Raw genomic sequence first — 25,105 nt, forward strand, 5'->3', positions numbered from 1 at the left:
CTGAATACAAGTGGCCAATAACACAGCATGATGTGATAACACAGCAGTGGGAGGAGGAGGAGGAGCAACCCCCCTCTCTCTCCCCCCCCCCACACACACACACACACACACACACACACCCTTCTGTCTCGCTCACATTCTCACCCACACAAACACACACTGCCCCCCCCCCCCGATCCTGGATTTGAAAAGGGGAAATAGAGACAGGAATGGCTGGAAGTAGGTTATGTTGTTGTGTTCTCATTCACCAGAACACTGATGTTCCCCAGGTCCTTAGAGACATTTTGTTCAAGGCCATGTTGAGTTGACAGACTGCAGGCCAGTGGACCAGATAACACAGATTAGCACAAGATGACACAAAGAAAAGGGGGGGGGGGGGTATTTGGAAGCATAAGGTGCGTAATCATTGGTTTAGATTTACAATGTTTACAATAATGGCGAGCGAGATACATTTTAAAAGTTTCCATGAGCGCATCTTCTGCTCGGTGAATGGCTCCCTGCTTCACAGTCAAGTGACACACCTGGGAGACGTCTCATATATCCAAAGGTGCTTTGATGCCATTTATGTTGTTCTTTTCCCCCACTTGGTCACTGTGAGGCAGACAGTAGAGCTCCAGCACTATGGCAGTCTCATATGGAGCAACCTAATGATTTGTTTAGGAATGCTCACAACAAGGTTATTTAGGGTACTTCTTACTTAATCCTCCATCCAACTGAAGAGCTATAATTGAACCTGCTTTAGATGGCTAGATTAAGAAATGTTAGTCTTTTAGATTTACTGTAGTCTGCCTGTGACTGTTTCTGTTAACTCATCTAAAGGGGAAAGCAATTTTTATTCCAAAGCAAAATGTGAATCGTGGATTATCTTTTACTACAATGCTATTTTTAAGGAGAATTTAAAAGCACTTCCTTAAAGGGGAAATTCACCAATTTAGTATTGCAATTTGACAAAGTAAGGAGACTTGAAGTTCTTGCTTTCAGGCTCATACATTTCCTGTAATGCTAATTTCTCTCAATACATTTTAACCAGACTTCTCTGGCCACCTAAGTGCTCCAGGCATGAGCATCCAGGCTTTATGTTCTAGTCTTTCTAATTTTTCCCCTTTTTCTTTTTTAGCTCTTTTTTCCCTGCATGTCAATTCTGGCATTGCCATATTACACATGCACTTCTGTGAATAACAATAGAAAATAATAAATAAGAAAATAAAATAAAATGTGGCACTCATGGTGACAAATAAACCAGTTTTTGTACAGTAAAGTCCCTCTTTAAGAATTGCTGTTGTTTTAAAAAAATTATTATTATTATTATTATCATTTTAAAGGACCTTTTGGAGATTATTACATATCCAGCTGCTGTTACATTTAAAACTGCAACTGTTACCACTATGGTTGATGTTAATGTAGCATTTGCTACTACAAGCATGATTCTGTTAACCCTTTGGAACAAATTATATTGATAGTATTAAATAATTAGATTACAAATTATACATCCAAATACAGTTAAATAAAACAAAGACTTTAAGAAGGTAACACAGGCCAAATACTGAACAAGTGGCAACCCTGAGGGCTGCAAAGTGGGCTGGCTGTAGCTCAGGTGGTAGAGCAGGTCATCTACTGGTCGGAAGGTTGGTGGTTCGATTCCTGGCTTCCCTAGTCTGCGTGCCAAATATCCTTGGGCAAGATATTAACCCCAGTTTGCTCTCCGATGCATCCATCCAATGTGCTTGTGTGAATGTACAAGTTTTGAGTGCTCAGAAGAGTAGAAAAGCGCTATATAAGAACCAGTCCATTTACCAAAGTGAAGCCAGTGCCAAAAACTGCAGTTCTTCTAGTGACCACATGGGGCTGGCTCCGATGGTGAATTGGTCAACTCCCATGTTAAAATGTCCACTTCTGCATCATTAAGAAAGCATTTTTTTAACATTATAATGTGTTTAAAATGGCAGGTTTAGGCCCTGGGATGTGCCACGATAAGGAGCTGTTACCGTCACTTATGTGAAACATTCAACTCGACCTCTCAGCCATATTTGCACCATGTTGGTGCCTTATGGAACTTTTTTAATTGAACTACCAGGCAAATAATATGTCATGATGCGTGGTACTGGCCGTCCACAAAGTTATTGTTATTGAAATTCTAGTATAGTAGTCTGAAACCATCAACCACCAATTTAAAACTCAAGTTTGCGAGCTAGCTAATAACATATCACTCCACTGCTTTGTCCAAGAAGGGTCACTTCAAAATGGTCATGGCTGAAATGCTAACACTGAGGGTTCAATATGTAGAATCCAGTTAATATACTTGGACTAGAGTAAGGCTAGCAAGCAGCATTCATAATTTGTATGGGTGCAAGAACACATACAGATATGTGCTTATTAGTCCTAAGTCACAGGCTAATAAAAAGCACCAATGGACTTGAGATGTTGTGTGCCTTGCAGAAAGGCCACACCTGTTAAAGAAAGCACCCTTATGTTAAGCTACAGAAAAAAAGGTCATGAAAAAAATCACCCAGCATAATAGTTACGATGGTGAAAGCTATCCGCAGGCTGTAAAAATGGTGATTTTTGTTGTAAAGTCAGCCATTTTTATTAAGGATGTTAAACTGGGACTTGACCGTCTTCTGAGGCAGCCTCAAGTGGCCATTTGAGGAATTACACTCTCTATTTACATAGACATGCTTTTATTTAAAAGAAGAAGAAGAAGCAAAAATAATAATAAAAAGAATGAATCTGAGAATGATCACTCACTCTGTGGGCAGTATTTACTTTTAAGAGAAAAGTGCTGTATTTTGTATGTAAGCATTATGTAGCAGTAGGTAATGGATAACAGGTATTGATTATTATATAACATTATAGTACAGTATGTATCTAACTCACCAGGCAGCTCATTCTCCTTCTCTTGACAGTTCTTTCTTTAAAGATAGAACACACTTTGGATGCAAGCTATAATGTGATATTGAGAATCTCCATATACCAGTATAATTTCTTAGTTGTTGACAGACAAACACGGGCAGTAGGTTTTAAAGAAAACAGATATTTTATGAAAGTCTGACCTTGTTTGACATTGAAGAAGAGGTCAGAGGTCCAACGTAACGTGATATGTAGAATCTCCTTATATCATTGCCTTTTTGCCTATGTGTGGTCAATACAAACGCTGACAGTAAGAAATGTAGTTTTTAATAGGTGTGAATACGATTATTAGTACTTTTCAGATCAATCTATTGACCCAGAGAGGTCAGAGGTCAAATGAGATATGATATGACATATAAGATATTTTAAATCTTTACATGTTAATACACACCACACTTGTAAGAATCATAGTTTCTAAGTTATAAGACTTTTTTTTTTTTCCAGTTTTCAACCAACAAATCGTTAACTTGACCTCGAAGACCTTTGTGGATGTTGGTGGAAATTTTGGATTATTACCATGACCCCACTCCACACACCTACAAAGTTTTATCAGCATTTATTCATAACTTTTTGAACATTCCTTTTTAAAGTGAGACAGAATGAGACGTAACCAAAAAGATCCCCTCCTTGGTAGGTTATTTTAGCCCAGCTTATTCTTAATAATTGAAATGATTAAATAATAATCTGCTAATTAAGCATTTCCATTGTATGTCCCTTGGTGTGAGACAAACCGTAGGCGGTGTATATTACTTAGTTTAAAATGGGGAAAAAAAACAGCGTTAAGACCATTTGCTGTACATCTAATGTTAAAAAGTGCTTCCTTGTTGGCAGAGGGAGTATGTGGGCAGCGGTGAAGGCTTGTTCCTTTAAGGGTGGTGTCAGCGGCAGGCGGAGGAGGAGGAGTGTAGCTGTCTGCGCTCACTTCTCCACAGCGAGGGGACTCCGAGAATAAACAATTTCCACAGACTACGCACTCCACACCTCGGCTCGCTCACAGGCGCAGCATTCATTTGTAGAATTAAAAAATCAAATCAAAAGGAGGCTTTTTAGAAATTATTTCGGACTTGATTTTTTCCTCCCTCGAAGCCTGCCTCGCCATTTCTGCTTCCTGCCAAAAGTGTCGCGACCGTTTTCATTGGATTTGCCTCCTCCTGTCGAATGATAACGATGCGCCTCTGTGGGGTGGACGAACGCAGGTAAGGGGATCTGTAAGCGAGCGCACTGTTACGTCTGGACAATATTATTCTTATACTGCTGCGGGTGGAAACGTACACGGGTGCGCGTATGTCGGGCAGTGGTTAGATCGTGCGCTTTTTTTCTGTGTGTGTATGTGTGCGTTTGTGTCGGGGATCGGTAACGCTGTTTGTGTGTCGCACGGCGACCAGGGGCGCTTATGGATGTGTCGCTGAAATCGCTGCATAAAGAAGCGGGGAATAAACCTGCCCGTGTGGCTTTCCATTTAGCCGCACAGCCGCTCAGTGACGGCAGCCAGTGCCCGTATCCTTCGGATCAGTGACTCAAATTAGGCCCACGATAGAGGCATTTCTCTATAAATGTTCTCCCCATACACGCACACACCGCCTCTGAATCTCTTGAAACCCTCCAGCTAATTTTCACAGTGTATTCTGGGCTGTCAGGCTGCTTGGCAGTACGAACACCGAATGACTAATGTCACCCGTTGGCTTAATTTAATAACAGTGCGCACCGTCTTCTGCTTGGAGCGCGGCAGCTGTAATGTAACGTTAGTACAGTTAATGTAGTTCATCACGTCGGGTCAAAACACTGCACAGCCCCCCATCTTGTAGTTTTAGCACCACCAAAGGGAAACGCTTCACAGTTGCACCGGTGTGTAGATTACAGTTGGCAAGTCTTAAGGGGTTTTTAATGGCCCTCCGAGCGTAAAGGGTCTTATACGTTGACTCATATGTGATTGTTTCAAGGTGCTAAAAGCCACCTGGGCCCACTGGGTGTAAAAATGAGTTTGGGTTGAATATTCATTGAGCAAGACTTTGCATGTGTCACTGCAGTAGCACTCAGGGGAAAGCAGGGACAGTGACACTAACCCCTGAGCATGTACAGTAAACACAGTGTAGGCGAAGGTTGTTAAAAATGTTGCAAAGCAGTGTTGCTACAACAACTTTATTACACAGTCAGGATCAAGGTAATGCTTTTTTTAATGCACTCAAAAAGGTGTGCACTTGATGTGTGGCTTAGTTGGTGATTCCCATTAATACTCTTTTTTTTTTTTTTTTTTTTGCTTGTTACCTACCCCACCTCTGAAAATGTCTGAATGTCTCTACCCTCCCCAGGGTCCTCTGATAGAGATTAGTCTAGTCTGCAGACTAAAACACCCATCATTTCAAGTTGGTCTGTTGCAGCCTGTCACATCACCCGACCGTCATGTCAGATGTGTTTTGATAGATCTCAAAGGCTTGGATGTTTTCTCGGCGAGAGTTTCTGAGTGGCCTTTACGTAGGTGTTCCTTTTTTTCACAAATATCTTATTGCTTCATTGGACTTTGGATCCGTGTGGAGGCAAAAGGTCAGGGGCTGAAGTTTTCTGAGACTTACCGGAAAGAGGGCAGAGTACAAGCTGCAGTTCAGCTTCTGAAATAACCTGTTTGGATGTTGGAATATGAGGCTTTTAAAAAAGGGTTCAGTTAATTTCCTGCCTTCCACATAACTACTTAGGCTACCAATCTAAAGTAACGCAGAGAAGAGTCAAACTTTTTTAAAGCCTTCTAAATACTGCCTGTGTCTGGGGGTCTGCCTCTTAGCCTCTCTTTTGTTGAACATTTAAGCTGCTTAATTATTTGACCTGAACTTACACAAGATGTTCAAGGTAGTTCGGCTTGTCCTCTGTTGCCACAGATAACGTAAAACCTCCACGTTTGTAGCCCAACTTTTTAAGTTGTGCTTTATGAGTGTTTGAGTGCTGCAATTCATAGGATCCTCTGTGTTGGACGGGGCTTGATTTGACTCTGCCATCTGCTATTGTCCCGGGAGCTGCTGTTGAGTGATGTGCAGTAGCCTGCAACAGAACCAGAGGACATTCAAATGGCCAAATGCAAATGATGCCGAGGCTGCTCAACAGTCACAAGACTGGACTCTGAACTCTCTCCTCTCTTGTCCACTGGCTGCCTTTCATTACTGCAGAATCTTATCTGCCATCAAAACACTGCTGCCGCCGCCGCCGCTGCTGTATGAACGTGGCAAGTTTTGACATGAGTGTTTATGTGTGTGTGTGTGTGTGTGTGTGTGTGTGTGTGTGTGTGTGTGTGTGTGTGTGTGTGTGCTCTTGCAGGTGTGTTCTGCACATCTCTTTTGCACATTGTGGAAAACACAGAGTAATTTCAGAATCCACCTGCTTGTTGCTACTTTGTGACATTGAATTATGTAAAGGAGAAATCGCTGTAAAAAATGTATTTTTTTTTCACACAATGACTCCACAGAGTACTTGCCCAGCCACTTACCTCTACTAACAGCTTCTCTAACTACTGCCACTGTGCCAGCTCAAACCCTTAGTGTTTGTAAATCTGTCATAGACCACAGCACGAGCACAGGGCGGACAGAAATTGAGAGTGGCGTCCCGCTTTTTGATTGCTGAGATACTCGGCAGCAAGAAAAAAAAAGAAAAACTAATGTGCAATCTACCAGAACAAGTGTCATGCATTTACTGCAGAGTTTTTGATTTATTATAGACCTGGGAGATGCCCAGCACTTGTGTTGTTGGCCACCGAACATTGTTCAAGGGCACTTTGACAGTAGATGTGAGGAGCAGAAGTGCATTTCTCATCTACTTACAGGCCCGCACTCTTGTCAGCCCACTGAGGATTCGAAACCAGACACCTTTGGGCCACAAACTCATTTCTCTAATTGTTTGGGCTCCATAATGCCAGTGCGGGGCGTGCATTAAACCAAATCATTTTATTGTTCCATTTATCGTTTGTTTGTTCAGCAGACACTCTTCTAATAACAATGGTCAGAAGTGCTGCTGTAACAGGAAAAAGATTTACACCGTGACAGTTGTGCTGTAAATTTCACAGTCAGAATGAAACATTTATCTCTAATTAACAAGACAGAAGTCAGTGTTGTGTTCAATCAACAAACTGAAATGATCACTTCTCTCTGATTTACTATTAAGTACTGGTAATCTTCTGTCCTCTCTTCCATACAAATTCTTGCCCAGTGCCTGTGTCACAAATAAAGGTTTGCCTGATACTCCATATTTATACTGTTTCAGTCCTATTTTGTTATGTTTACCATTTTTTAGAGAAATGCACCAACCTTACCCACACGCCAAACCCCCTCCAACCTGTAATCTGTAATGACATTTCTCCTTCTCCCCTTTTTCTTCCTGTCTTATAATGTGATTATTTTTCATACTAAATTCAAAATCTGAGTAACTACAGCCTGAAACCCCCCCAAAATTAAATGCTCAAACTGATATCAGTAAATGCAGACTTATCTGCTGTAGGGCTGCCACGATTTGTCGACTAGTCACGATTACGTCGACTATCAAAATCGTCGACGACTGATTTAATAGTCGACGCGTCGTTTGAAGCTTTGTAAGATCCCAAAAGACGCAGGAATAAGTAGCAGGATTTAAGAGTGTAATAACGGACTGAAACAGAAGATGGCAGCACTGTATGTACAAGGATGCCAGCTGCCGTTAAACCCCGAAGAAGAAGAAGAAGAAGAAGAAGAAGAAGAAGCAGCTGTGTCCCAGAATTCATAGCGCGGCCCAGCTCAGTTTCCAACAGTGGCGGCAGCTAGTTAGTTTTAATATTACTCTTATTATTCTTTCTGGGTCACAAAATAAACGTTTAACATATTTTCAGGCGAGAATGTAGCTGTGTAAACCTCAAATATCGGCTCAGTTTATCAGGACACCACATATTTTCAAAAGCGCTCCGATGTTTTCGGAGACGTCTGTTACCCACTAGCTCGATAGCTAGCCGGGGGCTAGGTCACTAGCGCGGTGAGAACACCGGACTCCCGGCAAATTGTTTTCAAACCCACCGCCGTCTTTCGCTACTCAGGTTAAATATATATGAGTCACTTAGATAACTTAAAATGTTATTGTTTGGCTTTTTTTTTTTTTGTATTTTATTTGTTCCTGAGTAAATCGGTTTGTCTGAGATTAAAGTTATAGTTTTTACACAGCTGAATAAACGTCAAGCAGACAGCTGATTATCAAAAGTGTGAGATGCTGGAGAATATACTCCGTTGTCCTGTTATATTTTAGATAGCAAGGAGTTTATTAAACTTCACCGAAACAATCTGCAAATTTCATTAAAATTGAATAAACTATCATCTTTTCTTTATTTTTAGTTAGCACCTTAAAAGCTTAAAGCTGTAAGCTAATGATAGTTATATAAGAGCAGATGCTGCTGGTGCAATAAGCTGTAGTTTTACGTCCAGTGGATGATGATCTGATTAGTCGACTAATCGCATAAATAATCGGTGACTAGTCGACTATCAAAATAATCGTTTGTGGCAGCCCTAATCTGCTGATATCTTATCGGCCGATATTCAGCTGATCTGTTAGTGCCTCCCTAGTACCGATCGTCTGTCAGTGGCTTTTACATAAGCAAATTTCTTGAAAATGATGGTGAGCACTAGGCTAAAATATCAGGGCTTGAGTGACTAAAGCAAAAATGCAGACTGATGGAAGCCAACAGTGCTGAATTAAAATAGACATTCAAATTACTACTGGAACACCGCTATTCTAAACCAAGCAGAAATGGGGCACGCAGATAAGCACACATAAAGATGCACGTGTACCGTTTACTGATCGGGGTGTATTTTCAGTGCGTTTTCTCTGAATTTTCTCCCCCTAGAATGCCTACACAGTCAGAAAGTGATGTGGAAGTACAGAAGTTTGCTGTTGCTTTTGGAAATGACATCACCGTGGGGGCAGTTGTGGTGTCTTCCCACTTAAAAGATTTCTGCTCTCAGTCATAGCGAGCCGCTGTGTCTCATTCAGAGACAGCACTTCTGCCGGTGCTTCTGTCGCGAGCAGAAGGCAGCCAAAGTCAATGAGACTTATTTTGATGACAAAGCAGTAACTGCTAAACGCTCCTGGATGCAGGCTGGAATGACGAAATGTGAGGAAGAAAGATGGACTCCTTCTCTGCAATCCCTGAAAGCTATACTAGCCAGAACTCAGCTGTTGAATGATTCGCGCCCCTCCTGCACCCACCACCGTCTCCTCCTCCCTTTTGACTTTCGCCTTCACCTCCAACTCTCCGCCCCTCTGCCTTCACACCTCACAGGCCCTTCAATTATCTCCCCCAATTGATCGCTGCTGATTGCAGTTGCCGTGAATTATTTAGACTTTGCTGAAATTACTCGCTAAACGGGGACGGAAGGCTGAAAGAGCGAGATACCACGGGTCAAATAAATTACCCACATGAAGCATCGGCCCCTTTCGAAAACAACCGCCGCCAAGGCCCAGTGTGCAGATCAATGAAGCGGAGGAGGGAAACGGCATCAAGCTAGCCTGTAGTGTGGTAACATCAAGTCTCCACTGTACCGCTCCTCTGGTACGTTAAGTAAAGACCGAGGAGATGTAGCGTGGAGCAGCAGACCTCCTGGGTGATGTGAGAGAAGCTGACTCTTTTCCTGGCCAGGCTGGTGCGGTCACAGCGGCGGAGCGGAGTGGAACTGACTTCCCCCTCCCTCTGCTCTCTCCCTCCATCTCTGGCTCTCTTTGCCTCTCTTGCACCTATAGCAGAGCTGCCACCCCGGGGGCTGTGGAGGTGCAGTAGGGAGGTTTTCTCTACTCTTGTGGTGAGTGTGCAGCCAGGATGCTGCTGCAGTCAGACGAGGGGGGGAAAGTGCTTCGCCACAGGCAGGCCAGTGTCACAGGCGTGTCAGAGTGGGCAGGCTGCAAAAGGGAATGAGGACAGATGCTCATAGACGGCAGGCATGCCCAGCCTGTTTGCGTGCACGTGATGGAGGATGTCTGTCGTGTTGTCCTGCAGTGGCATAAACAGCATAATGCTAGTAGATGCTTGTCTGCATGTTTGTAGTTTTGTTAGAATTGTTTAGCTGCAACAGTTGGAGGAACGGTTGTAATTAAGTCTGTGATAATCCCGAGCATCACAGCAAACGTGGATTCACTCGAGTGTGCCGTGACTCAAACAAAACACTTTCTGACAGGCATCAGGATAGGCTGCTGCACCTTCTGCACTAAATGCTATTTATGCGACCTCTCCATGTGTTGTAGCGAAGCCCCCCCACCCCCCCGCCCGGGGCGGTGGAAGAAACCTGAGGGTTGAGGAGTAGAACGATGGGTCACAGAGTCCAGTGACTGAGGTCAACTGTTCTTCAACTGTGTCTTATTTTAAGCAGGTTATGTGGCAGGACTACAGGGGAGAAGCTGGGGCTAAGTGAAAATGCCACTCATTCCTGAAGAGTCCCTGGCCTCGTCAAGGTTAGTGCCTTGTCTTTGTAAGTTGAGGGATTGATGCATGAGCCTGTCTGGCGCTGAATTCAAAGTCCAAGGCTGTCACAAGCAGCAACCCACCCTCCCGCCTACCCTCTCTTTTTTTTGCAGGCTATCACAGGGCCCTGTCCTTCCTAACTTCTTAGCAGCCTGTCCTTTTGGGAACCTTGAGCAGCCCAGGCAAGGACACAGCGTCTGGTGCAGTAAGCCTGTGCAGAGGGGGAGGCTTTACGTAACGTTCTGCTTTAAACATGGGTGCATGACTTCCCTGACACGGAGCAGTGCGGTGCAGAGCTCCACAGCTCACAGCACACGTCCCCTTGGCACCCCTGGACGGGGGGTGGGGGGGCAGGCAGAGAGATCCCTGCAACTTAATTATATCTTTTTCTTTTAAAAGCTTTCGTTTGAAATTAAATTTTCCCAGGCAATTAACTAAAGAGGAGTTTTTAGAATTTATGAATGAATGATGGATATATAGCGCAGCACAGTGGAGGGGTGGGGCGGGGGGTGAGTGGTGGAGGAGAGGGAGCAGGGCATACATATATATACTATAAGCTATGAGCTTCTGTTTCAAGACCAGTTTGAGACTTTGTTAAACTTTTGTCGTACCCGGGTGCAACGGCTGGATGCCGTCAGCCCAACGACACCTCGTCCTGCAGGGCGGCGTTGTCACCCAGCGAGCATTCACACACTTCCACGTTGCTTGGTTCCTGCAGGAGGAAAATGCATCACCTGGGGTTTCCCCGCTTCCTCATTCACTCAGACCCACACCTTGTGAAAGATGGCTATATCTCGCTTAATAATGTTACGCACTGCACACCTCTAACCCTCGTTTGGCTTGAACTGTAATTGTGTAACTTTTTGGCTGCTAGTGATGAGCTGAATTGTTGCTGAGCAACAAGAGACCTGTGCGGGTGGCCGTGGAGAGTCGAGCTGTGCGAGTTCAGATAGATCTGCAGCACATTATCCTTTTTTTTCTTTTTTAAATAGAGGAATGTCAAAAAATTTCCCTTGAAACACTCAGTGTCTTGCATGCAATTCCAAGGTAGATATTTGTCATTCATCCAAGATAATATTCCATTAGAGCTTCGTGGAGAGCAGCCTTCTAATGGCTTGGACATTACAGATTCCCTTCGGTCCATTTAAAAATTGTCAGCAAAGAGAAATGATTCATTTCACTTTCAATAAATATCTTTTTAACAGAACGTGGCTAAATGAGAAACGAATGCATGCCCGTGCTGCAAAGGAAGGACTGGGGACATTTGGCATAACCCCAGCATCCCTCCTTCACTCACAGTTGTCTCTCGAATTTCTGAAACATGCCGTCCTTTTGTGAACCTTCAGCCCACTTGTAAATCCATTAGCGAGGTGACGTTATTCACTGTAGTCCTCACTACAGCCGGGTAAACAGACCGAAAGACTGGGATTCAGCAGTACAGCTTTCTCATAACTGTGTTAGAAGGCTTCCAGTGGTAGAGAGGCCATTTGAGAGGAGATGGAAAGCACTGGGCTGATGACTTGAGGCTGCCATATGACCTATTACTTAGGGAAAATGGACTGGTGACCAGAAGATTGCTGGCTCATACACTGCTCACCCTCTGCCCTTGAGCAAAGGTAATTAACCTGGATTCCTCCAGTAAATATCCAGCAGTAGAAATGGGAAGAGATGTGCAAGAGTGATAATCGTGTAAGTGACTTTGAATAAAAGTGTCCACTAAGCAGGAAGATTAATACAGCTAATAGAATTATAACTTGTGTTTTCGAGTTGTCAAGGACCCAGGACTGCTGAACATGTAGTCATTCCTCCTCCCCTCTCTATTTATGCACTCTTCCATAACACACACACACTCGCGCGCACACACACGTACGCACATTCACAGACTTCTCTCTTTTCCTTTGGCATTAGGGCTAGAACGTGACCTTGACCTGATTGCTGAGGAGGCTCTTTAAGTAACTCTCCAGAAGGAGATCCAATCATGTGACACCCTTCACCCAGCCTCACCCCCTGTCCTCTCTCCCAACCTTGTATGTCTACCAGGATGAGGGGGCGGAGACGCTCGCTACAGGCATGTGTGTCGCCGCGGGGGCCGTCGTTCAGTTTGGTAATCGCTCCCAAGGTCAAACAGGGTCGAGGTTGTGTCAGACCCAGTAGTGCGGCTGCAGCGAGCCTTTATCTGAATTTGAGAATGGCTGCTACAAGTTTCCACTCTGACTGTGCTGACAAAAGGAGCAGGTTTAGTCATCTACTCGATTCTCAATCACTGATACCAGCATATGTCAGGGAAAGGTCGTTTCATGTCCAGAGCGAGCTGGCTGCTAGGATGTGTGTTATTGCAGTTGCCTTCCCTCACTCCCCACAGCTGCCCCGCTGTTTTAAACCACGCTGGCTCACTGTCTCACTTTAGAGCAAGCTCCTGTCTCTGCTTCAGAGTATTTTTATGCTCAAATGTTAACATATCTGGCCCCTGGATACATTTACCATATGGCTGTGTAAATAGGGATCCCAGCCCACTTTGTTAAAGCTGCTTTAATAAACCTTAGGCAAATGACATGGAGTCCCCCCCCCCCCAGAAACTTGTCTTGATATTACGCTGGGAGAACTGGACAGTCAACGAGGGCCACTGTTTCTCAGCTCGTTTGAGGCTAATTGGGACCTGTTACGATGCTTCAGTGTTGTGTGTGTGGTGAAAGACAATGGGACTCTTTTATTTATTCCTTAAATTCCAGGATGCTTTGATATCAGGAGCAACTTGGTTCTTTCAGAGAAAATGAAATATCGTGTCGCATCAGTTAAATGAGTCCTACATTTAGCATCAAAATGCAAAAATAATGAATCTACCTTTATATGATTATTTGTTTACCTGTCTATCCACGATAGGAGCGTGAATGCGGCTTCAGTGGCACCTGGGATCTGTGGCAGCTTTACGAAGAGCCAACGACTAATTTTCCTGTCTTGTTTTCATGACAGGAACGTACTCTTCCTCCTTCTTCTCTGTGGAGCTCATTCTCATGTGTTTGTGCCTCTCATCTCACTCATTATTAGAAAGCAGACTGTGGCATACCGTATTCTAACTGATCCAGGAGGGAGTTGTGAGTTATACAAGACTGTGTTCATTAGCTCCTTTATGGCTGCATATAGTTCTGTTTTTTTACTGTCACAGTGGTGGGTGTTCATATTAAACATGGTTTCATGGCATATGTGATCCCTGTGAGCCAAAGGTTTGGGATTCACACTGCTCCAATTGTTCTGTTTCAAACCTTTTTTTCTACTCTTGGCTCTGTTTGATGTCACAATATGGTTTACGAGGGGCAGCCAATCAGAAGAAAGTTCACCTAAAGTGTGCCTGATCGTAAAAAGAGCTGAAGCGGCTTGCTGAGACAGCAGATGAAAGAGATGAACTGAGTGGCTGCACCGAGGCCAAGAAATAAGGATTCTTTTAAACTGTAAATCATGCAAATCTACTCAAGTGAAGTCCACAAATAAAACTTTGAATTTGGAAATTAGCCAAGTTAGTCCCCTTTAAGTGGACCAGATAATATCCATCGGAAAATAGTTTATGCCACTGGAAGAAAAGTGAGAATGTTTATCCAAAACAACCAAAAACTATGAATAGGTTTAATTTTCATACATGGTGTTGTAATCTCTACTACAAGTAAATATTTGTTGTCAGAACCATTTTTCTTTGTACCTGCATCAGGGTCTTCCACCTTTATAAGGGCCAAACAGTCTGCTGCAGCAACAGCCAATATGTCGACTAATATCTGCACATCAGCAAATGAGATAATGCTGATATTTATCTGTTGGCAGTTTTGGCCAGTAATTTTGAAATCAAGATTTTGAAATGAAGGAAGAGTAGATAAAATGAAAACATCAAAATTAATAGAAAAAAATGGCGTATATTTTGGTATTGATGTTGGCTATTGGCCAAATTGTGATTGTAAACGTCAGTCACCATCTGCGTGTCCTCTGTATTTTGAGATGCATCATTTCTTCTTTTAAAGTTAACTTTAGCGTATGAATAATACTTTTTAAAAATTTGGATAAAAAGTGAAAATCAGCACTTGTTTGTATTTTTTAATCACAGATAACCCCCAGCCCCCACCACCCAGTGGGCCTCCCCTGCAGTCCCAACTGCTCAGAAGCTTTCTTGATTAAGTGCAGGGAGTTCGCTTGTTAGGAGCAACTTAAATTAAGGTGATCACCTGCCAGGATGTGACATTTTAAAATCAGACATCAGCCGCCACCCGCCTGACACGCTTTTAGCTCGTGTACACACAAGATGAACCTGTAGCTTGTATAATTTGGTTGATTGTTTACAGCGTCAGCCAGTTGGAGGTGTTCTTCACCTATAACTGTGTTATGTAGAATAAAACAAGTGTCACCAACTTATGTGCCATTAAACAGGGAGCGTTTGGACTGTTAAAGCAACAGTCGAGCTTTTGTAACGTGTGTGATGTTTTTTTTTCACACTCACACACACACACACACACACCTAGCGTTATCACTGAGGAGCTGTGTGCTTGTGTAACTTTGTTTACACGTCTAGGGCCAGCGCTGGCACAAGAGCCAGACGAATGTGGTTTATCCAGGGCCTCTTTCTGTCTAAGCCACCTTCCCCTTCCATTCAGCGTTGACCTCACGAAGAGGCAGGGCTTGACCTACATCCACCCACTTAGCTAGAACCTCCACCAACCCCCGTTGAATAAAGAGACCTGACACCCTATTCTGCTTTTTTTCTCCTTTTTTTTTTTTCCAACAGCCATTTGCTCTCTGGTCGTATTTGGTGCACTTAGAGGGATACAGCACAGCTCTGCTGCTTTTGCAGCATGTCTGGCAGCATGGGAAAGTGGAGCAGCGTTCTTCATGGCTTGTCTCTGAGGCACCAACATGTCTGTGTGCACTAGGTCACCATTAGCACGCAGGGGCTTAGCACCAAGCTGGTGAGAGTTTAGTGGCAGGTCAACCCTCCTCTGGTTTTTAAAAGTGTCAAACTGTGGCTGATGCAAATGAGTACACGCAAAACACGTGTCGTCACTAGCATCTGGCGGGACTAATATTCTAGCTTGGGCACACTGTGACGCCGGGGTGCCAGCATAAGGCACGCTAATGTCAGGAGAGCTATTCGACAGTCTACTTGTAAGAGATTTGTGTAACCAAATGCTCTGCAAGTCATCCTGTGGTTTTAAAAGGCCTAATGTGTATTATGCAAGGTAACAAGTGGCTTGCTGCAGCAATAAAAACGAAGTGGAACACTATCATTCAAGCTGAACTGTTCAGTAAGTCGCTTTAAAGGTTTTTAAAGGTAATTGTCAGGTTGCCTCCTACAAGTATAGGTCTCGAGGAGAAGCTAAGCTAAAAGGTTGCTAAGCTACAGCAAGTAGTGACTAATGATTGGTGATTTATTTATTTATTTTTTGACAGATACATTCATACTTAAATCAGCAGCAAAAAACCGTGTGCTTTGGCGAGATATTTCACTGTGGCTTCAAGCAGGAATCCAACACTGAAAACGCAGCGAGTCCCACAACAAACGTTTCTAAATGAATGAAACTCTCAGCTGTTCTTGACTAACCTCAGAGAGAGAGAGAGAGCGTGATGATCATATACTGCGGGTGCAGCTTACTGAGGATTGCATGAGAGGACCATGCATGTGATCTCAGACATGTCATGAGCTGGGCTAACCGTGGCGAAGACATTCAGAGAGCACTAGTGTCATGCTACCAGGCATTAAGGCAGCTCCTGGCTTCAGCTAGCCTTCTAGTAAAGCCACCCACCACTCCGGGAAAAAATTTTTTTAGGCTGTATGACAGGTCATCCTTTCATGGGTGTCAAATGACTGCAAAGTAGCTTGTGTGCGTCTGCGTTTAAATAAGGCAAAGGGTTCCTATTTAGTATTCTGAGTAAGAGGGGAGATAATGGCCACCTGGAAGAGGAGAGGTAGAAGTGGGAAGGGGGAATGGTAGAGGCCTGTAGATGTATTTAACCTCAGGAGCAGTTGTTGTTTCAAGGCGTGGGAGGGTTTTTTGCCAAACATGCAGCAGGCCAGCTGATAAGGGTCGGCTGTAATCCAAAGGCCGCCAGAATGTGGAGAAAGATCAGAGAGAAGTCTGAGCCTGTCTTTTTAACTTCTTTTATTCCTTTGTTTCCCTCTCTCTCTCTCTATCTCTCGCCCTCACCCTTTCACTGTCTCCCTCGATCATGCTCTGCAGAACTCCTCGCACGACGTTAGGGGAGGGGAGAGAAAGGAGAAGAAAAAAAGAAAGAAGAAAAGTGGGTCAGGGCGACCTATTTTTTTTCCCACAGTTCACGAAGGCAGAGGGTGGTGGTGTTATCGTCAGTTAGACGAGGAGCAGGGCCTGATGGGGAGGCAGGGCCTTGTCGCGAGACGCAGCCACTCAGAACTGGGTCAGCAGCAGAGGCTATGTCTTGTAAACGGCTTGTCATACCGGGGAGAAAAGCTGCAAATGAACCATAGATTATACGCCCCAAGCTGAGCGCTGAGGTCTCTCCTCACTCCCCAGACCCACACTTCAAAAAGCACACACACGCACTCGCGCATATAGTATAAGTCTTACAGTAGTGCACGAGTCTCTAAAGTACTGCCACCTCCTATAAGTTCCTCTCTTCCCCTCTCAGTCTCCAGTAATAGCGTTTGATTTCTGCAGTCAGACCTGTCAGGCTCAAAGCCCGAGCCACACATGCTTTTAAGCAAAGGCTCTTTTCTGGTTCTGTTTCTCTGACATACGGGCTGCTGTTTGCTAAATATAGCCTGCCTTCTCCAGGATTTTCTTGACTTTATTTGGGTCAGGTTATTTACTGTACCAAGTTCAACTGTGGTTTAGAGGAGCAGCGCACATGCTTGTTCTTGACATGGTTGTAAACCATGGCTGCAATTTCTCCCAACTACAGGTTAATTTTTAAGACGCTTGAATTAGGGTTCGATCACTTTTGCTCGTGCTGATTCTTGGCAAAAGGACCCAGTGTGGCAGAGAAAGGGACTAGCCGCAGTAACCATGTGTTTTTGATATCGATCCTACGCGTTGCTTGTTATTTCATAGCCTTTGTGTCTTCCCGCTGTGCCTCAGAAAGACAAAGCGGGATAAACACTGGGCTTGATCTCCTCCTCGCAAATAATTGCCGCGGTTGTCATACTGAGCTAAGACCTTTAGGACTGAAAATCGGGGTTTCATTTTGGCGTCGGGGCCTGCTTATGGAGCAATGCAATTTTCAGGCAGTAGAGCTCACTCATATTTCACTATGTGGAACAAATCTGCCTGTAATGAATCTCTCAGGACACTGTGGTGCCTCCACAAACGAGTCTGTTTTTTTGGCTCTTCTGGAGTTAGGGGGGAGGGAGGGGTGCAGGGGGAATCTATAGTGGGCCTTTTAATATTTCAGCACATCCATCTCCCTGATATGAAAAAAAATCTGTTTTCTTTGCCTGTATCAGTCCTGGCTCATGTTAATCTTATTGGTTTCGCTCTCTGTAAAAACAGCCTTATTAGCAGAGGTGTCCCACTAACAAACATAACATAATATCCCGAGGTGGGGCTAAACATGGCGGGGGATTGGATTAGCAGGAAAGACTCCGTGTTAGTCCGCACATGCAGCTCCCCTCTGTGGCTCCCGAGCTCTTTCTGCCGCTGCCGGGAAGCAGACCTGCCTAATGTTATTCTTAGCCCCAGAACTTCGTGTCTCTGCGCGAAAGCCCCTAACAGTAATCGAGGAGAGCGCTCGTGGCTCATGTCGCTCAACGACAGCCTCTGAGGGCGTGTGTGCGTGGCCCTGTCTGTTTTTCTATGTGTGTGTTTGTGTGTGTGAAGGTGAGACACGCTGAGCAGTAAACCAGTCGGAACCAGTGCTCGGCCAATCTAGCCGGTGTTTCCTTTTTTTCTTTTTCTTTTTGGTGATAGGGAGCCACCGCATTGCCTTTAGCAGATGGTTTCCAGCAGGCCTGCATATGACATGTGATAATATTACAGTTTTGAAAGGTCAGGCATGAAGAGAACCAGTAGGAGGGCTAGAAGGAGGGCCTGTCCTCTGTGCACACACTGTTCTGCAGCGTATTAGTGTTACATTCAAGAGAAATGTCCTTTTATGAATTTCCAGCTCAGTATTGAACATACTGCCAGTAACGGGGCGATGCAAATATTTATAGGATCACTTGAACCTTGGTGGCCCGCGTGTCAGTCGCAGGGAGGGTGTCCCAGTGTTTACTGCTGATTTACAAAAAAATAAATAAATCTCCTTTGTGCTCTCGGGCAATAGCAAGATTTGGACAGCGCAGAGTCAGACTTTGGACTGTGGACTGTGGTGTTTACTTTAGAGAATCAGAGGTCCTCACTGGGACACAGCAGATCATCATCAACCTGTCAAAACACTGGTTCTGATTCACCGCCCCCTTTCTCGAGGCCGAGATCCTTGATTGGTCATTAAGCTGGCACTTGTTCCCGAAACAGAGGCTGGGATATTTGTTTTGAAGCTATGGGTCACCGTGTGTGCTAAAGGCTCAGAGCAGAGCCAGGAGGGAAACGGTCTGGGATTTCCATATGCGTAAACAACACCTCTGGAGTGGATGGCAGTCTCATCACACAGGTGTATTCCATAAAGCAACCCTTCACCCACACAGACACACACACACCCTTCTCCAAACCCCTTTCCTGAAATGGCCTGGGGCTTGTGCATGGAGGAGGAGGAGGAGGTTTAAAAATAAATCTGCGCAGGGCCGGTCAGACATTTTGAAATTCTGTTTCTATCTCCGTCTGATAGAGAGGTTAAAGATACAGCATCCTGATAAATCTCTTCCCACCAGGGGGAACAGATAAGGAGTGGCGTAGATTGAATAAAAGAGCTGAGGAGAAAGGGGGAGGATAGGTGCAGGGGAGGGGGTTGGGGGGCAGGAGGAGGAGGAGGGATGAGATGTCTATCAGGCCGCATGAAGGGTTTTTTTCTCCCCCCGTTTTTTTTTTTTTTTTTGTCTTGCAGATCCAGTTCAAGGGCGCCCGCAGGCGAGGCAGCTCCCGCTCTTGCCGTGCCAACGCTGCTGCTCAAGGTCATATGAGCCAGCCCTGTGACATTAAAGAGGAACAGGAAAGGGGGCTGGAAGGAGCGGGGGGCGGGTGCAAAAACCATCCTCCACAGACAAGCACACACAGTCGCATGTGACTTGAGTTGTAAGAGGGGTGAAAAAGTAGCCTTTATTAACTCTTTTCAGTCTTTCCTGTGACTTTCTGTGCTGGTGTCTGGGTCTACAGTGGATTTTGTGAGGGCAAGAGCTTTTTAAGGGCAGTAATGAGAGTGTCTTATTCTCTCTGCACAGAGCCAAGAGATGCTTGGCTAACTGCTTTGTAGTTGCCAGCCACACATACAGGCAGGGTTTGTGTGTGTGTGTGTGTGAAAGAGAGGAGGGGGAGAGAGAGGAGAAGATGGAAGAGAGAAGAGTCACTGTGATAAACCTCAGGGGAGGGAGGTAGAGAAGAGAAAAGGGGTCTCAAAGTTATTTAAAGGGACAGGGAACCAATGGCAAGTGCCCTTCAGTTCTGAGTTTGAGCTGAAAGGTAGTCCTAGCATTTGTGAATCTAACCTGCAAAGAGCGCACGCTGCCGTTTGGGCTAAGTACAGTGCACCGGCAGGTGGTTTCAGATGGGAAGTAGAGTTGCGGTGGCACATCCAGGAGTGTCATGCTTTTAACTGTTGCTCTTATTCCGTATTAAACTGTTTTCCAGCTGCAGCTAAGCATCTGCAATAATTACTCAGCAGTTTAATGTCAAAAAACGACGCCATCCTTCAGAATCCGGCAGGTTCCTAAAGTGCACCTTTCAGCATCAGTGTTTGGAGTTTTGAGTGTCACGAGTTTGAAATATAGGTGCAGTCGGGTGAAGGGAAAATGTGACAACAGGCCGTGACGGTTTGGCTCTATGGTGTCAGAGACAGAGGTGTCAGAAAAATTAATGGTGGCTGATTCGGCTTCTTTCAATGGGAATGTTATCATAACATAAATGACATGAAACTGTTAGCGTGTGTGTGTGTGTGTGACTGTATAACGTGATACAGGAAAAGTGTAGCTCTCTCTTGTTTATGTTTAATGTAGTTGAGCCTGGAAGCTATATTACTCCTTAAATATTACCAGTAAATAGTGGTCTGCTGAAGACATGTAATCATCTACGTGTCCAGTGTCCATTATGCACTTGGATATGAAATTTTATTAAATTTAGAGATGACTTCTTCACATACTGTGGTGCAACAGTTCTTAGCTAATTCATGCTAACTGATGCTTCCAGCCAACATTTGCTCTTAAAAAATACCATCAGAAGTAACATTTTTGGGCCTCTCGTGATTTAACGTAATCTACCTTATGGCATTTATTTATTATCTGTTTGTTTTTTGCTTCACGTCCACATTACCATAGTCGAAAAATGCACAATATCGTCTCAATATCTCTTGATATTATTGCATGATATCGAAAATTAGCAATAATGCTGTCATTCCTCTATAACTCTGTGTTCTGTGTTGCCTGTGTTAATTAAAGTCAAAATCCATGTACATGCAGGTGGAGGGGATCTTCACTGTAAAAACATACAAAAAGAGCAGCTACATTATCATATCTGCATTACTGCCACAATATCAGTCTTTGATTTTAAAATGACACAGTTACAGTTATCCTGACAGCTCTGTCCTGGGCAGATCCTAGGTTTCTGTTTGCAATATTAAACTCGGTCATTAATAGTGTGTGTGTGTGTGTGTGGGGGGGGGGGGGGGGGGGGGGGTATTGTAGTATCTACAGGCTCACCATCTCGTGTGCTGCTTGTTTACACTGTCATCATGTGTTCGCTGGTCAATCAGGTATCAGTTTGCGGCGCCAATTACGCTGCGTGAGAATATGGCCTTGTCCTACAACAGCACACAGCTGTACATTTCAGGATTGCACTTAGGGCGGCAGGCTCGTGGTTGACTTAAGCCTGAGGATCTGGGTTCAAGTCCTTGTTTTTGGCACGATGCTACGCTGATTTGTCCTGGGGCCCTATTACGTAGCTGACCTCTGACCTCCAAGTGACAGGAAAATGTGGGGAGGATTTCGCTCGTTAAAGACTCACATGATGAACAGAATCCATTTAGCGTATTATTCTATGCAATTTAGCTTCGAGAGAGTATATTTTGCTCCTGAGCTAGCCCATCTATCGCCTCCTCATGTATCATTTTACACCAATATACAACTATTGGAAAAGAAGTACAAGGTGAATGTAATGGAGAATGGTTTTTGGACGGAGATAAGGCTATGTTTTCTGGAACAGAACTAATAGCCCCACTATCATCTAAATTTCCTTGTAGATGTAAAAGTACAGGCAGACATTGTATGAGTCCACAAAGTCAGTCTCCCGGGCCGCTAATGGAGCTGCTTCAGGCTATGCATCAATATGACATCACAGATTACAATCTTTAGACTTTGGGAGCACTTTAGGTACTTTCAGTGCTGGAAGAACGCAGGAAGAACTGGCCGACAAAACACTGAGTCATTATAATAACAATCACAGAGATGGGTGGAGCTGTGCAGTGATACGGCCTGACAGAAATGACTAAAGTATACCTACGAGGACTTGTAGTGAGTCTGCTGGGCTTCATAGAGATTTTGCAGTGACATTAATAGTAGACTTTTTAGTCTCATTTGGTACCACTGTGTTGTTTTTGGAATGATTCAGGCAAACAAATCTTTTTCATTATTACAAAATGCAGAATGTAAGGAGATCTGGAGTCGGTGTGTGTTACGTTGTAAAACTATTTCTGTCACACAAATATCTTTTGGGGTTGCGTCGGGAAAGGCATCCAGCGTAAAACTCACATCAAACATGTAGATCCTTTGTCACAAGGGGGCAGCGGAAAGTAACTTTTAATACCACATAGAAGATTGGTTACTTAATTGCTTCTGATTATTTAGAAGCAAAAGTCATGAAAAACATACAACTCCGAATCCTAATTTACGAGTAGTCTGCAGCTAATGTAGCTTCTCCCGCAGCTACACAGTGTCCAGTTGTACTTAGCAGGGTTGGAATAGCTCTGAAACTACGATGCAAAACTCAGTGATGTTGTAGTTGTAGCAATACTGTTTTCCCGCACTGTGATATCCATGTAGGGCTATTAATGTTAAAGCATGCTAGCCTTGATGTTTGAAGCGCTTCAGGCTGAACTTATAACTCATGGACTCTAATCGTAATCAAGTGGCCTCTGGTAAAAAAAAGTCCATATCCCCCAGTTTGGTTCAAGTCAGTTTGGATAGGCCTTTTCCCTTAATAAATAAAATGTATCAATTAAAAACTAGAAAGTCGTTGGTTTTTTTCTGTTTTTACCAACTCGGCTTATCTTTGTTTAATATTAAGGTTAGCTTGATGATCTGAATCATTTAAGTGTGAGAAATATGCAAGAAAATAAGAAATCAGGAATACTTCACAGCATTGTATGACATCTAGCTTAAGTCCCCGTGACCTGTACTCTCTACTCAGACAGGATTTACTGGATAAGTGTCCCTCACACTTGTGACGCAATCCTTTCTAACCACTCAAAGCTGGATTTGAAGCTCTACTGAACCCTGCTGAACTTTGACATTTTAAGGTATTACTAAGGAAGACACAAGTACGGAAAGAGCCTCCTCTCACCAACTAAGAATCCCTCTGTGCCCTAGACCCGAGGCTCGATCACACCTGTTCATCACCCAGCTGGCATAGTACCATTTTGACTCTTTCTTTTGATTAAACGAAAAAGCATTTAGACTAAACAATCAATAGGTACAGGCTTGAGTCTAGAATCGCTCTGGCATAAATCTTCCTGCTGCCTGGCGTGGAGTCGTCTCTGTATCATTTTTGCTGATTAGTTTTCCCATTACTCAAAACAGACGCGTTTGCTGGTGATGAATGATCCAATTATGGGATATTTGTCACCCATTTGATATCTGCTGCTAGTCTGTGACTGTAAAGAATTTCAGTGTAACTCTACCTGCTCAAACCTGCAGTCCACTGTGGGGTTAGTGTCGACCGGCCTTTGGATATATTTTTTTTTACAGCCATTAGGCAATGATTATCTCTTGGGGGGTTATTTTTTTTAATTTCCCAAGGAGCATCTAACCACTTCTCCCCGATCATCTCATTAATTTTGTGGTTACACATAAAAGCAGTACTCAAGAGCGTTTTCAGCACTTTTGTCATTTTAAGACTACTTGCCCTAAAATTTTCTAGCATCTCTTCTAAAGTCTGCATCCCCCCCATCGCCACTGATATACTTCAGACAGCAGTCCGATATGTCTAAACTGAAGTTGACCTCGTCCAACTGCTACACACACACACACACACACACACATGCACACCCAAACAATACACAGACACTCACAGCTGAAAGGATTCATGTACACTCCCCCACCACACCCCTGTGTCTGTGGACAGTAGGCTGATTCTGCAGCCTCCCTCCCTCCCTCTCGGGCTCTCTCTCCTGCTCTGCTGTGTTGAGCTGTGTGTGTGTGTGTGACAGCTGCTTAATTGGGCATTCTCCCCTCGTCGGAGAGCCTCCTCTCTCTCTCGCTCTCTCTCTCCTCCAGCTTGGGCCGGGGCTGCTGACGAATGGCAGCGGATTACAGATGAGGACACGGTGACCCACCTGACCTTGCTGCACAGCCGCGGGGGTGGGGTAGTGGTGGTGATGGGGAAGGGAGGGAAGGGAAGAGGGGGGGAGCACTGAGAGCTGGCGATGGGGCTGACAGGGTACTGCAGAGAGGCAGAGGTGGTGGCAATGGGCATGGGTGCTGTAGTGGGGGAGGGGGAGGGTGGGGCGTACCCGTGCCAGGTCAGGGAGGATGAGGTCGCACGAAGGTGGGTGATATATCGGCACAAAGGGGCGGGGGTGGGTGCATTTGCCAGGTGGCCAGGAGGGCAGGCGGGAGATCAGGTGAATGACAGGAGTGTCACATGACACCCTCCCTCCTCCACCCGTGTCAGTATGTCAAGGGCACGAGCCCCTGCTGGCAACCGCCACTGCGACATTTTCCTAACACTTCTTCTCTTCTTTTTAAGTTCTTTTTTTTATGTGTTTTTATGCGTCTATCAGGCGAGCAGCTCCTATATGACTGCTGGCTTGCCTCCACGCACCCTCGGGCCGCGATGTGGTCGGTCAAAAGGAGGCGGCGGGTCCTTGAGTGTGGTGAATTTTAATTTCGGTGCGTGCTATAGATATTTTCATCTCCCCCACCCCCACCTTCCTGCTGTGCGTGTGAGACTGCCAAGGTGAGGTTGTGTCCTCTTGTTAAGAGCGATTAATGGCACTCGTTATGTACATAATGAAATCTCCCTGCTGATGCATAGGGTGGCGTTGTCTCCTCTTTTTCTGAAACACACACCCACCCACCCACAAACCTACATATATATATATACATAATATACTTGTGTGTGTGTGTGTGTAGCACAACACTGAGGATGCTTTGTTACATCCTCCAGGCAACTCCAGCATGTGTTTGATATGGTGTAGAGACCCCTCCCCTCCCCTCTTGTTGTAAGCCATCTCCCCAAATGAAAAACGAACTGGAATTAAGGCCCTGTCAATTCGCAGTCGAGTTTGTTCCTCTTTCGCTTTAGATGCGCACAACACTGCGGCTCCCTGCGTGACATGTGTTCTGAGAGATAGAGATGGGTGGCTCGCCACTGAGTCCCGTTTTGACTGGCGGAGCAAATTAGATCTAATCTTCTTGTGTGTGTTCTTTTATAGCCCGAG

The 25,105-nt window shown here is 44.6% G+C and overlaps 1 protein-coding gene across 1 annotated transcript in view; it reads left to right on the top strand.

The window, feature by feature from the left end:
- The first annotated feature begins 3,802 nt into the window (after positions 1 to 3,802).
- nrip1b (nuclear receptor interacting protein 1b) overlaps positions 3,803 to 25,105 on the top strand; it is a 39,696-nt gene continuing 18,393 nt past the window's right edge. The window contains exon 1 of the mRNA XM_004561598.3: positions 3,803 to 4,103. The gene's annotated coding sequence lies outside the window, so the exon portion shown is untranslated. The remainder of the gene's footprint in view (positions 4,104 to 25,105) is intronic.

The sequence above is a fragment of the Maylandia zebra genome, linkage group LG10 (assembly GCF_041146795.1).
Source record: "Maylandia zebra isolate NMK-2024a linkage group LG10, Mzebra_GT3a, whole genome shotgun sequence".
Classification (NCBI taxonomy): Eukaryota; Metazoa; Chordata; class Actinopteri; order Cichliformes; family Cichlidae; genus Maylandia; species Maylandia zebra.